Genomic DNA, 17,690 nt, shown 5'->3' with positions numbered 1-17,690 from the left:
TTATAGGCAAGTACCATATATCCTTTCTGGTTGCATTTTTACATTCACATTTTTCTCTAAAATTATGAACTTGCCATTGACATAACAAACGACTTTCAAGTAGCCCGTGTGTGCAGTTGTGTGCGACAATAGCCTACTATTTGGAATGACTGTTCGTACGATCTTAAGTGCGTAATGCCGCCATACTCAAATGCTTCTAAACTTTAAAAGCTGCCTTCACTGCTGAAAGTTTTTAGTGGCTCCACCACATAAAATGAGCTGCATTTGCGCATTAGCAGTGTTACTTGGCTGTCATTGCAAGGAATAGTTGTCTGTGAAGCATGCTCCAAATCTATTGGCATGGAGGACATGTTTAGTTAGCCTGAAAATGTTATTCTAATACGCGAATTGCGGAGAAGGTATGCTCAAGTGTGATTACTGCTCAGCTCGAGCAGGAGCATGTTCACCAAATTGCAGAAGTCATAACAGCTCTCCAGGTTCCGAGATGTGAAACAGTAGTTTCACCAATTTTAACAGACCACATCGAATTAAGGTTGCTCCTATATTGAAGGAGGTCTATGTGATGCCAGACAGCAGCCTTTTAGCAGAGGGAACCTGAGTAGTGTGGCAATTTTCTTTTGGTATGTTTCAATCAAAGAAACAACAGGGACAGAGTTGCAAGCATTGCTGTCAACAGTACTACGTTTAGTGGGCGCTTACTCATTCTAAGCACTTAACCTATGACTCGTATTTATTAACGCCCACTTTATCACTTTGTATTCTAAGATATGAAAAAAATATTTATGTGTATTCTAAGATATGAAAACAATATTTATGTGGCTTTTCCCCACGTACTTCAATAAATTGAAAATAGGCTCTTGGGGCCTAATGTATAAAGCTTCTTAGAGACCATCGGACATGTCCACTACTCCCATTCTGAAATTGTTGGAATTGATTCCTGCTTCCTTACTTCACCTCCCTGTTAACAGCGTTATTATGAACCATCGCCAAGTAGATTATGGGCTTAAATTAATCAAAAAGATGAATGGGCTTTTCTGTCGCTCTTGTTTAGCCCGTTGAGGATCACATTTTGGGGAGAAATATGCCTCTCTAATTTAGGAGTTTTATATTTTTTGTGGTGTGCAAATGCTCAAAACTTTAGAATTGAATAGTGTCCTATTCAATTTAGTCTTTGAATGGTCACTATTTGTAAATGCGAGTATTCTAATATTTCGAAACACCAATAAAACATGAAATTTGAGCCAAAGTACGGTAAATTTTCACCTCCAATAACATAGTGTAGACATAAAACGTAACAACTTGTAATAGCAGACCAGGCTACGTTACTTCAGTAGCTGTACTTTAGAGGCTGTACAGCAATCATTTATGCTTACTGAAGAGTCCTGTGCATGTGAAGAAACTTTCTGCTGCTCCATTTGTGCTTTTAACAAACAGCTTTTCATAACATAACAATGACAAACTTGCTAACTTTAATAATACTAGGATGTGAGCCTCATCTTACATTAATTGTGATATCAGCTGTTCATTATTCAGAAACTATCCATTATTTGATTTGCTTCTAGCATTATTCGCTTCAGCCTCAAAAATCACTTTTCGCGCACCCTTAATATTTTTATTGCAGATTTAAGTTCTTCAGAGTGACATTCCGAGAAAATAAACTGGTAAATAATATTTTTAAATAACAATAAAGTGGCAATACCATTTCAGTATTTGCAGTTTTACATGTTTTATTTTTTTATGCAGGATAAAGCAGCATAATTTTTTTGTGTAATGAAACTTACAAAAAACTTGTGGCAACACTCCCAAATTACTGCAATGACAGACACCAAGGAGCTAGGTGAAAAATCAGTTTTGGAGAAACCCAAGGAGCGACAGCACTATAAGAATATTTTCTAGAAGTCTCAGAAGGTTGCAGCACCTCCAGTGGGATGTTAGGCAACACATTGTTCTGAAAAGGCAAATTTTTTTTCAGAACGTTCCATCACAGCCACAGATGTATGGCAGTGAACCCTAAAAGGGTTAAAGAAGTCAGTCCTATCGCATATGGCTCCTAAAAGACGGCATTTCTTCGTCTCTGTCACATTCTGCATGTGTCATGCTAAGCAGCTTGGTGCACTACACGGAATCCTCATTATAACAGTAATTCAGTCGTCGAGGCAGAAAACATACTTCACTGTAAGCAGTGTCTTCTTTAATGTAGAAAGTCTTAAGTCATTGTAACGCGAGAAGTACATTCCGATTGCATGTGAACTCAGGAAACCTAACATCAAATGAAGCTACACTCAATTGTAGTGACATGACAGTATTGTATTTGGAGCATGGAAAAGCACAGTGAAGTGCAGCAAGTTTTAATTATGAAAGTTACAAGAAGTAATTTTAGTTGTCAGTTCAGGTTTATTTATGAACGACATGAATTTGTTTCACCATTTCGTTTCTCAGCAAGCAAAGCTCACATGTTTGACATTGAGGATATTCATAAAGTTAATTTGCTACAGTGTTTTGTTCCTCTTTGCCCTTTCCTGCATTTGACACTTAGTGAAGTCCTGTGCCGCACTGAATAAATTTAAATGGTCATGCTATAAAGCTGTACCCGTGGAAAGTTGGACTAAAGCAACACAAATACATAAATCAATTTCGTTATATCGAGGGCAGATTGCATGCCATTCTTTTGCATGTGGAAGTTGCTTTTTAAAACTTGTTCTGGCTTCTTGTTTTTGCAGGCTTCACGTGTCGCAAATTGCCTGGTACCAACATGCCCTATGTAAAGAACTGTGGCATCGCTTCTCGCATGGGACCAATAACCTCTCAAGAGCCCAAGTTGGACAGCTCAAACCGAAACACAAGTGTTGTGCTTTTGTAACTCTCGACATTTTTATGTTCTGTGTTAGTCTCCTGAAGGGCCCAATTTGGATTTCTCAAATGAGCTTACAAATGTTGTGCCTTTCTATGCCTTCACATTTTTATGTTAATTTTATTTATGTTAATTATGCTAGTCTCCTGAGAAGTTCACATTGGATTGCTCAATCCAGAATACAAGTGCTGTGCTTTGTTATAGTTCACTACATTCTTATGTTAGTTTTTGAGATGGTTCTAGTATGGAAAGTGTTTCCTTATTAATATATTTTTTAAGTATCTTAAGCCATTTCATGCCAAACCACCCAATTTTGTCAAGAACTGATCCATTATGGCAAACCATTTCAAGTTTGCTTGTTTTTGAGTAGGTACAATGAGAAAATTTGCTTTCGTACATACACTTGAGTCATTGCAGGGCAAATAACCAGCGTTTTTTTGACCATTACAGATATAGTTGAAGCTCCAAACTCTTGCTCCCCAGTTATTTCCCTTCGCAAAAATTTTTTTGAACTTTGGCAAAAATTTATTCTTGCCCAGCTAAGCTAGAAGGCACTGATACACGTTTCTTCCGAAAGGGAAATTGTATGATCCAAATATTCAGATGGTGTTCATGTCAAGAGACTGAAGTGGTGTGAGTGCCAAAATTTGCAATGTTTGAATTTTCTTCTAACATAGGGAAATACAGAAGGCACAAAATAAATATAAAATCAGAGTGGTTGACTTGGGATAGCTGCAAAATATTTCAAGCCTTGGAGGTTCAGTTGATCAGCTAAAAAACTGTAAAGTTCAAATTTTTTCCAAAAAGCTTCGTGTTGAAGGTAAAAAAATTAGCTTTGGTGGTTGGCACAAAAGTATATGTCGCCCATCGTTACACAGCCCTATACATACATGTATACATACATACATGCATACATACATACATACAGCCCTATACATACATGTGACAAGTAACAAAAAGGTATTATTCTTTAAGTGCGATAAATTATTTTTTATAATGTTCATTTGTGGATCACACATACAGCATAAATATAGCATAAATATATGAAGCCATGTCATCTAGTAAGGAAATATTGTTAATATAATTAGCCACAAAAACTATTCAACAAACTGACTGCCTTTTTTATCATTGCGAAGGCAGGTGACGTCTAGCGCTGCAGCTGCAGTCTCAATTTGTATTTTTTTAACATGAACGCAAGAAGTGGTTGCCAATGGTGTCTGACCACATCAGACTAAACATGGCACATATGACTTTTATATATGAGCATCTTCCGGCTCTGAAACAGTGGGAGCAAACAACACCACAAGAATTTGTTCGTACTCATGTAGGTTTTCAGTCCTAATTATGAAGGTGATTTCTACTTGCATCGTCATTGGGCTTCAGGGAGCAGTGCACAAAGTGTCCTGCTCCCTCTATGTTGCATTGCACTGCGACATGCCCTTTAAAATGCTTTGTATAAACAATATCAGCGCTCTTTCTGGATTTACTGTCTACATAATAGCTGATATTTCTTTTTGTAAACTGCACGAACCATATCTTTTAGCACTGCAGGATTGCCTCACGTATTTAATACATACGAGGTCTGTTAGAAAAGTATTTGACCTTTTTTTGCGAACACCTGATGAATATGTAACAAGTGCGTTTTCATCAGCCGCCCTTGAACCTTTGTGCGCATGCACGAATTTTTTCCTGCCTGCCAATAGCGTTACTTGCTGGGACGCAGCATTTGAATGAGGTAGTACACAGTGCTCTCGCCGGTTTTTTATTGCAAGGAAAATGGCGGAGTGACTGGAGCAGTGCTACTGCATCAAATTTTGCCAGAAACTGGGCGACAGCCAAGTGGAAACCATTCCGAAGATTCACACTGCTTTTGGTGACTATGCTATGACCAGCACACAGATTAAGGAGTGGTACAACCAGTTTAAAGACGGCCACTCATCGGTGGAAAGCGAGCCACGCTCTAGTCGTCCATCAACATACCGAAATGACCAGGTCATTGCAGAAGTGAACCCCGTGGTGATGCGGGACTGTCGTGTGACTATCCAAGAAATTGTGGAAGAGGTGGGCATCAGCACATTTTATCCACATTCCATTATCACTGAAGATTTGGCCATGAAGAGAGTTGCACCGAAATTCGTTCCCAAGCTGCTCATGGTGGAGCTAAAGCAACTTCGTGTTGAAGTCTCACAGACATGCTGTATTCCACAAACAGTGACCCCAACTTCATGAACACCATAATCACTGGTGACAAGTCTTGGGGGTATGTTTACCACCCGGAAACTAAATCCCAGTCATTACAGTGGAAGCATTCCACGTCACCAACCAAAGACCGCTAAGTGCGCATCAAAGTTAAAGTGTTGCTGACTGCTTTCTTTGACTCCCGCAGTGTGGTACACCACGGGTACGCACCACAGGGTCAAACAATCACTAAAGACTACTACAGGGATGTCCTCCATGGCCTATGTGATGCTGTGTGGTGCAAGATACCGAAGTTGTCAACAGGAAATTGGCGCATCCATGACGACAATGCTTTTTTTCACACTTGATTCAGACGTTTTTGGCGAATAACTAGACTCCTGTAGTTCGACAGGTTCCTTACTCTCCTGATGTGGCCGCCTGCGACTTCTGGCTGTTTCCCGAAATCAAGAGGCCATTGAAAGAATCATGATTTCAGACAACAGAAGACATTATGGCTGCAACGACAGCTGAGCTAAACTCCGTTCGGAAAGAGGCCTTCTCGGAATGCTTCTAACAATGGCAGCACTGCTGGGAGAAGTGACTGGAGTCCCAAGGAGACTACTTTGAGGGTGATTAGGTTTCCAACGCTCCAGTTATTCCAGTTTTTTTTTTCTTTAGCCAAAGGTCAGATACTTTTCTAACAGACCTCGTATTGATAGTTTATGTGCAATGGCTGTATTGTTTACCTGGCCCACACCAAACACAAGCCTCGTTGCGTTAGAGCATGTGGCCCTTGGCAATAAAATGGAGACCCTAACACCGCTTTTCTGTCATCTGTGTGGAGACAAAGCCAGCTTTGTCGTGTGCATTCCCAGCCGGCAAGCTGTGCGCACATCCGAGAAAAGTCGGTGCTGACAAAATTTCAAAAAAGAATTCCTCGCATTTAAAAATAACGCCTTCTTTAACTTCACACATGCATAGCAGACATGTAGAGCTATCCAATAATGTATCACATATTTTTTGGCCAACTACGAAAGCTGTTTTTTCCTTCAACATGAAGCTTCTTGCAAAAAATTAGAATTTGTTTTTTTTTTACAGGCAATCAACTGAACCTTCAAAGCTGCACATATTTTTTTCCTATTCTATGTCACCTGGGCTACCATTCTGTATTTAAGTTCTGTCCTGTGAATTTTTCGTTACGAAAAAAAAAATCTAACGGATTGCAATTTGACTCATTTTTGCCGGTGCCAAAAGCAATTGAATTATTCAAATATTTGAAAAATTGGCTATTTTAGCAGTTGCATCACTTCACCGTATTTCCACGCACACCATTTGAAGGCCTCGATCAATACAATGTGCATTTGAAAAAGAATGTTGATTGATGTCCTCTAGCTCAGCTGAGCAGGAAAACTAAACTGTCACCAAAATGCTACAAAATATCTGGCAAACATTAATAAAACTGGGTACCGAGTTTTGAACTCTAGTAAACACATGACAATGTTTCAGCTATATGTGTGGTGTCAAAAAAACACTGGTCGATTCGGCATGGAATCGCACACCTGCAAGTGCATCTGTGCCATTGTCAGAGTTCAGTAAAAACTGCATTTTACATAGCTTTGTAAACATGGTTTATTGCTATCTAAAATACATGAGTAAAACTTAATAGGTATAATTCGGCTTAAATTTAAAATGCAACAAAAAATCTCTGGTAATGGCAATGATGTGCCTTTCATGTTTGCATGAAGCCATATCTTTTTCTGAATTCTTTCGTTATTTTTTTTGTGACAGTGAATAAAATTGAACTCACAAAAGGAGTAACTTTGTTTTATTCCAGCACATCACTAATAGTTTCTTTTTCACATAAAAATCTGAAGTAGTTAATATGAATAAGTCGCTTGATATGGAATGACCTGCGCAGGAACGTTATCATGGCAGAAAACGCAACTGTATCATGCAACAGCAATGCAGCGTAATAAACTGCTCCCATAAGCATCACTTATTTTGATTGCCATATTTCAGAAGTATGTAAGGTTTACTGAAATTGGCACACACCATTCAACCAACAAATAAGGATTGTACAGTGGTCCTTTTTCAGTTTTACAGATTTTTTTAAAGTTGTCTGTGCCAGGTAGCATAATTTTTGTTCTTGAGCTGGATTATTCAGAGGTGGACATTACTAGCACAAGAAATGGAAGCATTAAACTGATTCTCATAAATTTATTAATTCACTTAAACATCACGGCACATATTTCAGTTTGCAAATTGTAGCCAGTGAGGTTGAAAGACATATTCACTTGAAATTAATTTCCAGGATGACACCAGTTGCGAGATTTTTTCATAAATGTGAGAGAAATACATGGGCATTCCGGTTACTTTTGTGCTTCAATGCATAACAGTGCGTTTTGTTAACAAAAAAGTGTTATAGCAGTGCATTTCTACAGCCAGTTTGATGGCATGTGTCTCGTTACTGGTGTCATTCTGGAAGTTCGTTCTTAGTGCATACACCTTGTAAAATTACCGTCTACAATTCGTAAAAACTTTATTAGGAACTGAGTTTTTCCTAATCAACTGACTATGGTGTCTTGATTTCTCATGCAAGTAATGTTTGGCACTCTGTATCTAGAATTATGTTAGCTGCAACAGTCCGTGTTTAATAAATTCCATGAAACTTAAAGATAACCACCCTGCACACCAGGTCTCATTTGAGTGCTGTGGGCTCAAGCAAATCGTGCCATGGTAATAGTACCACTGGCTCCCTAATAGAGAAAGCAAGTACCTTTTTTGGGTGTTCTTATTGACAGTCATGTCAGACTGCTTCTACATTTATTTATTTAGGTATTTATTTTTTTAAATTTATTTCTTTTGGGAAATGTGTTTTACTTGAGGGCCACACAGACTACACCTTCAGTATTCAATTTTGTTATGGTGTCAAGCTGCAGGAAGTTTTTACTGTGCAATAGTTTTTAAGAAGTTTCTGATGTTCTCAAACTACAAATGGTTGTACATTTACACAGATGTTTGGTTACAAATAAACAGTTCAACTAGAAAAATGGTTTTTGTCTGCATCAGTTCAGCACTCTTGATTTTGTGGAGGACCATTCACTCTGACAATTGAAAAAAGTGGCATAACAGTACTGCTAGCAGTTTTGCAATATGTTTTATTACAGGCAATCTAGGAGCATGTTTTGAGCCCAGGGTGACAGAGGCCTGCGATACAAAACGGCTGTATTTAAATTTTATCCCTATCCTCTCACAGCAAACATACCAACGTGACGTCAAAGGTAATTATATGCAACATAGCTCAGCAGTATTTTAAGGTAAGTGCAGGTTTAAACTGCTAAATACCCAGTAGGGCATACAGGGATTTCAACATAATTTGTGTTGATGTTCAACAGATCTGCAACAATTCTTCCATGGGCTTTCAATATGGACGAACAACACAGTTCAACAATACGTCAATGTTCTTTCAATTTTGAGACTGAATACATCTTCAACAATGCTTCAATGGGCTTTCAACGTGACAAACAAAACATTTCAACAATACATCAATGGGCTATCAATTTGGAGCTTCAACAATGCTTCAATGGGCTTTCAACATTGACGAACAACACATTTCAACAATACGTCAATTGGGTTTCACCATTGACAAACAACACATCTTCAACAATGCTTCAATGGGCTTTCAGCATTGAAGTACACCGTAGTTTCAACGATATGCCAATGATCTTTCAAACTCAGAGGCCACAATGATGTTTCGAGTGAATGTCGCGGGCCAATTATCAACACTTGTGAACAATTTCCTCAATGATGTTTCAACAATTCCCCGATGATGTTTCAAGGTCATTTGTTGACGTTGAACGATGATACGTCAATAACCTTTCAACAATTTTTTTTTGTAAGGGTAAACCTTGTTTTATAATACACACACGCGCACACCCATATATATATATATATATATATATATATATATATATTGGAATACCGTGGTCGCGACGACCCTTTCTTCCAAAAAGGAAAAAAGGCGTCGATGCGAAAACGAACACGAGCCGATGATTGATGATGATGTTGTACGGCTGAAGATGAAGTCCGCATAAAGGCTTACACTAAATTCCCCCGTGGACGGAAGCGGCCAACCTGGCCGCACATTAGACAGTGGAACGGAGGTGAAAGGGCTTCACGCGGGAAACGTGCACGATCTCTGTTCCGCGGCAGCGTTGGTCCGCTGGGGCACCAACAGGTGTAACGGGATAGTTCACCGGCGAGGTCTGCTCTATGACTTTGTAGGGGCCAGTATATCGAGACTCGAGCTTCTACCACAAATCGAGTGTTGGTGCAGGTGTCCATAAGAGAACATCGTCGCCAGGACGGTAGAAAACGACGCGGTGAGAGGCGTCGAACCGATGTTTGCGATCGTCTTGGCTGGCTTCAGTGTGCATACGGGCGCGACGACGACATTGGGCAAGACGAGACACGAACTGGTCGCAACTGAATGGTGAAGCGTTGACGGGGCGAGAGAAGAAAGAAACGTCGAGTGATGAGGTTGGGTGGCGGCCGTATACTAAGAAAAACGGAGAGTATCCGGTGGTCCGTTGAATAGACGTGTTTCATGCAAATGTTACAAATCGAAGACTCGCATCCCAGTTACGATGGTCAGGTTGAATATAGATGAATAACATGTCGCACAGCGTGCAATGAAATCGCTCTGTTAGGCCGTTGGTTTGAGGGTGGTAGCTAGACGTCTCGGTAGTGATCAAGAATCTGGAAATGAGACTGAAATAATCAGAAGAATAAGAATGGGCTGGGGTGCCTTTGGCAGGCATTCTCAAATAGGTACAGCAGGTTGCCACTACCCCTCAAGAGAAAAGTGCATAACGGCTGTGTCTTACCAGTACTCACGAATGGGGCAGAAACTCGGAGGCTTACGAAAAGGGTTCTGCTAAAATTGAGGACGACGCAACGAGCTATGGAAAGAAGAATGATGGATGTAACGATAAGGGATAAGGAAAGAGCAGATTGGGTGAGGGAACAAACGCGGGTTAATGACATTCTAGTTGAAATCAAGAAAAAGAAATGAGCACGGCCAGGACATTTATAGAGGAGGAAAGATAACCGATGGTCATTAAGGGTCACGGTACGCATTTCAAGGAAAGGGAAGCATAGCAGGGGGTGGCAGAAAGTTAGATAGGCGGATGACATTAAGACGTTTGCAGGGACAACATGGCCACGATTAGTACCTGACCGGGGTAGTTGGAGAAGTATGGGAGAGCCCTTTGCCCTGCAGTGGGTGTAACCAGGCTGATGATGGTGATGAAACTTCGCGCCAATTAACACCACAGGTCGTGGGCTAGAGTGCGACAAAAAGTGGTTGGTTCAAGTGCCCTAATTGCATGTATCTTAGTTAACTGTGGCTTAAATAATTTGTATGTTGTCACGGGAATAAACTATTTACACGATATACTTACACGATGCGTATATATACAGCAGCGCAGAACACCGAGAGGCTGTTGCCACTTCGTCGTGTTTACCGTCGACGACTTTGTCCTCTTTAAAAAGTACCGTCCCGGTGCTTCAGGTGGGACCATCGGTAAGGGCCTAGTACGGCTTAAGCCGAGAGACGTGTATGACGTCAGGTGATCTGGAAGCGGGTGGCATGACGGAGGTCTCGGGAATGATCTCGTAAGTGACAATGGTCACTTGACGTAGAACACGGTAAGGGCCTTTGTAGCACGGGAGCAGTTTTTCGGAGAGGCCCACTCGGCGGCAAGAGGACCAAAGTAGCACGACAGAGCCTGGTGAAAAATATGTCTCACGATGGCGGAGATTGTAAGCGTGTCGTTGAGATTCCTGCGATGCCAACAGATGCGTACGGGCAAGCTGGCGCGCACCGTCAGCGTGGACGAAGGCGTCGCTTGCATACTCGGTTCTCGGATCCTGTATCAAGGGGAGGGAAGCGTCCAGTGGTAATACTGGGTCACGACCGAAAAGTAAGTAAAAGGGGGAGTACCCAGCAATATCGTGGTGTGATCAATTATAGGCGAACGTGATGTAGGGCAGCGCCACATCCCAGTCCTTGTGGCCGGGTGAAACGCATTTCGATAGCATGTCAGTAATAGTCCGATTAAGTCGCTCAATAAGGCTGTTGGTCTGGGGATGATAGGAGGTGGTCAGTTTGTGCTTGGTAGAACATGATCGTAGGATATCTGCGATTACTTGGGAGAGGAAAGTGCGGCTGTGGTCGGTAAGGAGCTGTCGCGGGGCGCCATGTATTAAATGATATCCCGGAGTAGGAAATCTGCGACGTCGGCTGCGCAGCTCGTGGGAAGTGCCCGAGTGATGGCATAGCACGTCGCATAATCAGTAGCCACAGCGATCCACCAGTTGCCGGAGCTGGACTCGGGGAAAGGGCCAACGATATACAAACCCACGCCAAAGAACGGCTCAGGTGGAATGTCGATCGGCTGTAGGTACGCGGCAGGAAGCGTTGCTGGCTTTTTGCGATGTTGACAGGGCATGCAAGCAGCTACATAGCGTCGCACGGAGCGTGCGAAGCCGGGCCAGTCGAAGCGGCGGCGCCCGCGGTCGTAAGCGCGAGCAAAGCCAAGGTGTGCCGCAGTTGGGGCGTCATGAAGCTACTGAAGCACGGTTGAGCGTAGGTGTTGAGGAACTACAAGGATAAGGGGAGGACCGTCAGGATAAAAACTGCGTCGGTACAATATCCCGTCGTTGATAATGAACCACCGTAACGGTGAATGAGTAGGAGCAGATTCCATTCGGTCAATTAGGGTCCTCAAAGTAGGGTCATGGCGTTGCTCCTTGGCCATGTCCAAAAGCTGGGAAATGGAAAGAACACTTGGGGATGCGTCCATGTCGGTGTTGGCGGGTGTGTGTACAGAATAACGGGACAAACAATCGGCATTCTTCTGCAGGCGTCCAGACCTATGCACCACCGAATAGGAATAATCTTGTAGACGCAAAGCCCATCGTGCAAGCCTGCCTGTGGGATTTTTAAGGACGAAAGCCAACAGAGGGCGTGGTGGTCCGTTACAATAGAAAATAGCCATCCATATAAATAGGGGCAAAATTTCGTCATGCCCACACAACGGCCAAACATTCGCACTCGGTAATAAAGAAGTTCGGCTCCGCAGGTGACAAAAGACGGCTAGCGTACGTGCTGACACGTTCATGGCCGTGTTAAGCTTGTGCCAAGACGGCATCGATTCCGTGGGCACTGGCATCGGTGCACACCTTTGTAGGGGCTGAAATAGAGAAATGTCCTAGAATCAGTGGGGTTGTGAGGATGGTGATAAGGCGAGAAAAACGGTGGCCTGAGAGGATCCCCATGCAAATGGCACACTTTTCTTCAGAAGATCATTGAGAAGGCGTGCTATCGTGGCAAAATCTTTAACAAACCGGCGGAAGTAAGAGCAAAGGCCCACGAAAATTCGGACATGGTTTACGGACCGTGGGATAGGGAACACTTTCATGGCGCGAATTTTCTCTGTGTCCGGTCGGATGCCAGTCGCATTGACGACATGTCCGAGAACAGTATTCTCACGATGGCCGAAGTTACATTTCTTGGAGTTGAGCTGTAGACCGGCCTTGCGAAAAACGGCAAGTGCAGCTGAAAGGCGCTCAAAGTGTGTGCTGAATGAGGGCGAGAGCACAATAACGTCATCTAGGTCGCAAAGACAAGTCGACCACTTGAATTATTGGAGTAATGAGTCCATCATACGCTCAAAGGTAGCCGGAGCGTTGCATAGCCCAAAAGGCATAACTTTGAATTGGTAAAGACCATCAGGCGTTATAAAGGCGGTCTTTTCACCATCTAGATCATCGACAGCGATTTGCCAGTATACGGACCGCAGGTCGATTGACGAAAAATACTGTGCCCCGTATAGGCAATCGAGGGCGTCATCGATACGAGGTAGCGGGTAGACGTTCTTCTTTGTTATGCGGTTGAGGTGGCGCTAATCGACGCAGGATCTCCATAAACCGTCCCTCTTTTTGACCAGACTTACAGACGGTGGCTCAATGATGTCTTTCGCTAGCATCTTTTCGATTTCGGATTTGATGACATGACGCTCCGAAGCTGACACTCGGTAGGGTCGCCAATGGATGGGTGGATTATCGGCTGTATGTATACGATGCTTGACAAGTGATGTCTGGCCTAAGGGTCGGTTGTCCAGGTCGAATATATCCTTGTAGGAAAGCAATAGACTGCAGAGCTGTTCAGTCTCTGCAGGAGTGAGATCCGGGGCGATGATTTTCTTAATGTCGTTGTCAGTACATTTAGCAGACCGGAAAGGCTCACAGGCAGCATCGACGGCGAAGGTGTCAACAGAACAAACTTCGAAAATAGTGATTGTAACCAGGGTGATATTTTTCGGCAGAACTTGCTCAGCCAGCCCGAAATTCACGACAGGGAGATACGTGCTACTGTCTGTTGTGGGTGAGAACGATGGTAGTTATGGGAGCGGAGATGTAATGACCATCGGGAACTGGCGTAGAAGGCGACATTTCAATGTATGTGCAGACCTGTGGTGGACCGTGAACAAAATCAATCAGTCTTAGGCGAATTTCATGTGGTGTCGGAGGAACTTGCACCACAGGCAGGTCAAGACTCACAGTACTTGAGGAACAATCGATGAGCGCTGAATGGGCGGAGACGAAGTCTAGGCCGAGTATGAGGTCATGGGGGCATTGGTGAAGCTCAGTGAAAAGGACGACAGTATGGCGGCCGGAAATGCTCACATGTGCAGTGCACATTCCGACCACGGTCACCGTGCTACCATCGGCGATTCGTATGAACCTAGTAACGGCAGGCGTAACAATTTTCTTTAAATAGCGGCGTAGACAGCTTTTCATAATCGATGTGTGTGTTCCGGTATATATCAGTGCTGTGACGGGTGTGCCATCAACTTGTACTTCAAGAAGGTTATTTCTCGTAAACAGCGCCAAAGGAGGATTTTGCGACGAATGCGAGATTGCAGCACCACCTCGAGGTGCCGCAATGCCTAGTTTTCCTGCTGGGCGGCCCTGGGCAGGTCAACGACGGCGAGCGGTGAAGCTGGGGCGGACGTGTCTGACGACGCCGAGGTGAGGGCGAGCGAGCATAGCAGTGAGTCGACGTAGTGGCGTCGGAAGCTTCATAGAAGCGACGGGGTGAGGAACTTCGGGGCGAACTTGCATTCCAGAAGGTGTTTGGAGGAGGAGATGGCCAACAGCTCCGGCAGTGATAGGAATTGAGACCGCTTCGGCCACAGCAGAAACAGATCGGTATGTCGTCAGGTGTACGCCAGTCCGATGGATTCCTGGTAGTGTAGGGATGACGGACACTGTGAGGTGGACTGCAATATGACCGAGGCATAGGAGCAGGGAGGGTGTCAGGGCGACTTAAGGAGCAGGCGCTGGCAAGTCCCATATTAGCGATATTAGAGGCGAGGCAGGAAACGCTGCTTCGAGTTCGCGGCGTACAATTCGGGTCACGTTTTCGCTTGTTGGTGACGAGCTAGATTGGCCGGTGGTGTCGGTACAGGAAGAGGTCGCTGCAGCATTTGGAAGCCGTGTAAACTTATTGTATATACGACGACTCTTCGCCTGCTCGAAACGGCGACATTCCTTCATGATGGCCTCGACAGTCGATAAGTTTCTAAAGACCAGAAGGTCGAATGCGTCGTCCGCGATGTATTTGATAATGTGTCCAACCTTGTCCGCCTCTGTAATGGACGTGTCGATTTTATGACAGAGGGCTAGGACGACCTGAATGTATGAGACATACAACTCGGTAGCAGTTCTGGCACGCGTGGCGAGTTGTTGCTTGGAAGCTAGTTGTCGACCGGGCGGATTGCCAAAGACGGCCGACAGATTCTCTTTAAAAAAGTCCCAGCTAGTTAGCTCTCCTTCTTGTGTGTAAAATCACGTACGCGGTGTTCGGTCGAGGTAGTACACGACATTGGCCAGCATTATGGTCGGATCCCACCTGCTCACCTTGCTCACGCGCTCATACATCTTCAACCATTCTTCCACGTCAACGCCTTCGAGGCCGGTGACCTTGCCCGGGTCTTGTGGCTGACGTAGAGCAACGTACTGGGTATGCGTGGTCGGCATTGTAGCTGCACACGCGGTGCCTTCAACTCGAAGCATGGTCCCAGGCTGGGTGAGACGTCCGCTGCGAAGCTCCGTGGCGAAGACACGTACCCCACACGTCCACCAAAATGTCACGGGTATAAACTATTTACACGATGTATTTACACGATGCGTACATATGCAGCAGCACAGAACCCCGAGAGGCAGTTGACACTTTGTCGTCTTTATCGTCGACGACTTTGTCCTCTTTTCCACCGTAACATGCTTCTGTGAGTATAGCCACCAGGGACTGAAATACCAGCGTTGTGTATAATGATGTGGGTTGTTTTATGGCGATATGGCCAGGTGTGGTCACCAGTGCCATGACAAATGGTAATGTGTAATGAGCCAATAAAGAAAGAAAGAAGAAGAAAGAGCAGAAGATAAGAAGATGACAAGAAAGGAAGAGGTGTCGGTGGAAAAAATAACGACAGAAAGAAGTCACCTTCCCCATGAAATAATACAATATATGAACGAAAAAGAAGTTATAAAGTGCACGAGGAGCTACGCGGGCAAAGGGAAAATGAGACACATAGCCTAGGAGAGCGGCGCAGCTACGTTCTGGAATGACGAGGGGCAAACTGAACTGGAGGCAGGACAAGGCGGGTGGAGCGGTGAGACGGCGACGACCCAGGGGAAGGTGCTCTTCAGCTGCCGCGCTAATCTGGTCATGAACTACTTCATGTTAAGATAGATGTTGCGATGTTTCTGGACGAGCAATTAGGTACACAAATTGATGCCGTTTTGCCTTTGTGTCCATTCGAGAGCCTGCGACTATATTCTACAGATGCAGCAAAATAAACACAAAAAGTGTTTTAGCGAAAAAGCTAATGCCCATGTTGATTGCAAAGCAACTAAGGATGTGGCTGCTTTTGCGGCCGTACAAAAACACCCTCAATCAAAAATAAGATGTCACGCAATAAAATAAAGGCATACAATGTACAGTACTCTTAAAAGGGAGGTCTAGATGGTAATAAAGTCAATGAATCCGGAACATTTGTTTATCTATGAAAAAAAAAACAATGGCTGATAGGACACACAGCCGTATATGCAATGAAAAATCCGCTTGCCTTGATGACATAACTGCGTTGCAGTTGGTAGAAATTTAATAATTTGGGGGTCCACTTTAACTAAGCACCACACGGTACCTCTTTTTGCCACTGGCAACAACAAACAAAAATGCTTGAAGAAACGCACGTACATGCACATGACAATGAAAAAGCTAGTAAAGGATAGCTTCTAACAAGCGCGATGTGCTTAGATTGACCAGAAAACAAAATCTGTCAATAAAATGTATTTGAAATAAAGTCTGATTTGAACAAAAATTTGATTTGATTTCAAACACAGCTGCCAATAAAACTAAGCTAAAGCGTTTCAGTTTAAAGTTCGTGGAAGCAAAAGCTATCTGCAATTATGAATAACTGCAGTGGCAAACAAAGGTGTTTTTCTGATGTGGCATGCGGAGAGCACCCAATACAGAAAAGGTAAGAAAAATGTGCCCTCCCTCGTACTTATTGCTCTGCTGTTTCACTCAAGTGTGTTAGTAGGAGGCCTTCAATAGTCTGCGAATGTCGATAGTGCAAACAAACACTCATTTGTGACATTACAATCGGCACGGAGACGAACTGCACTCTGTAACACATCTGCACTAAAAGCATTTGTCCGTTTTCAAGGTCTGCCTCTCTTTCTGGAAATGCTGGCTCTAGATTAAACTAGTCGCTCCGATTGTGTAATGCTCCTCACCAATTCCTAAGATGCGCAATAGGAATAAATTTTCAGCTTTAAAGCGACACTTATGCAATATATTCAGTCGAGCTAGGGTAAAAGATAACATTCCTGTAATAACGAATTCATGATTCAGATTGACAACAGAGCTTATGTAAGCTTCAAAATATTGGAACTGGAAAGTTGGAGTGACGCCCAATATTTTCGATTATATTACCAATAATGCAACGTCAGCACTGATAGATTTACGAAGATCGGCAAAGGGGAGGGTCACGCGGATATCATGTCAACTTATTCATTTTGGTAAGATCAACTGAAGCTAAAAAGCAGCAGCGGGACCTTGGGTGGCAATTCTTCATACAACAGTCATATCATAGGACACAAAAACAATAATAGACTTCTTGTCGAATAATCTACACATAAACTTCGGCTTAGCACTTTTCTTCAGTTTCCCTTCAACATCCATAGCATACAGGGGACTATGATCAATAGTGTGTAATAGCGGTGGTGGTGTGGACACACATATTTGAGCACTATTAAGGTGATTTAAAACGAGTGAAAGTGCGTTTTTTCAACTCTAGTTTTCAACTCTAGAGAAAGGCTGGCACCGCCTCAATTTGATCTTGTATTCTGTAATTCTTTGTCTACAACTAGCAAGACCCATAACTACTGCGTGACTACCACGTCGTCAGCATCAATGCCTCAATGCGTGACGTCGTCAGCAAACACGGCATTGAGCACGCTTTCAACGATATCGCTGCTGTACTGCATTTACCAAACGCAACCACCTAAACACCTTCCGCCGCTTTGT

Source organism: Dermacentor andersoni, chromosome 10 (genome assembly GCF_023375885.2).
Source record: "Dermacentor andersoni chromosome 10, qqDerAnde1_hic_scaffold, whole genome shotgun sequence".
In the NCBI taxonomy this organism is placed as follows: Eukaryota; Metazoa; Arthropoda; class Arachnida; order Ixodida; family Ixodidae; genus Dermacentor; species Dermacentor andersoni.
The sequence above is the reverse complement of the archived record's forward strand: the minus strand, read 5'-3'. Positions refer to the sequence as shown.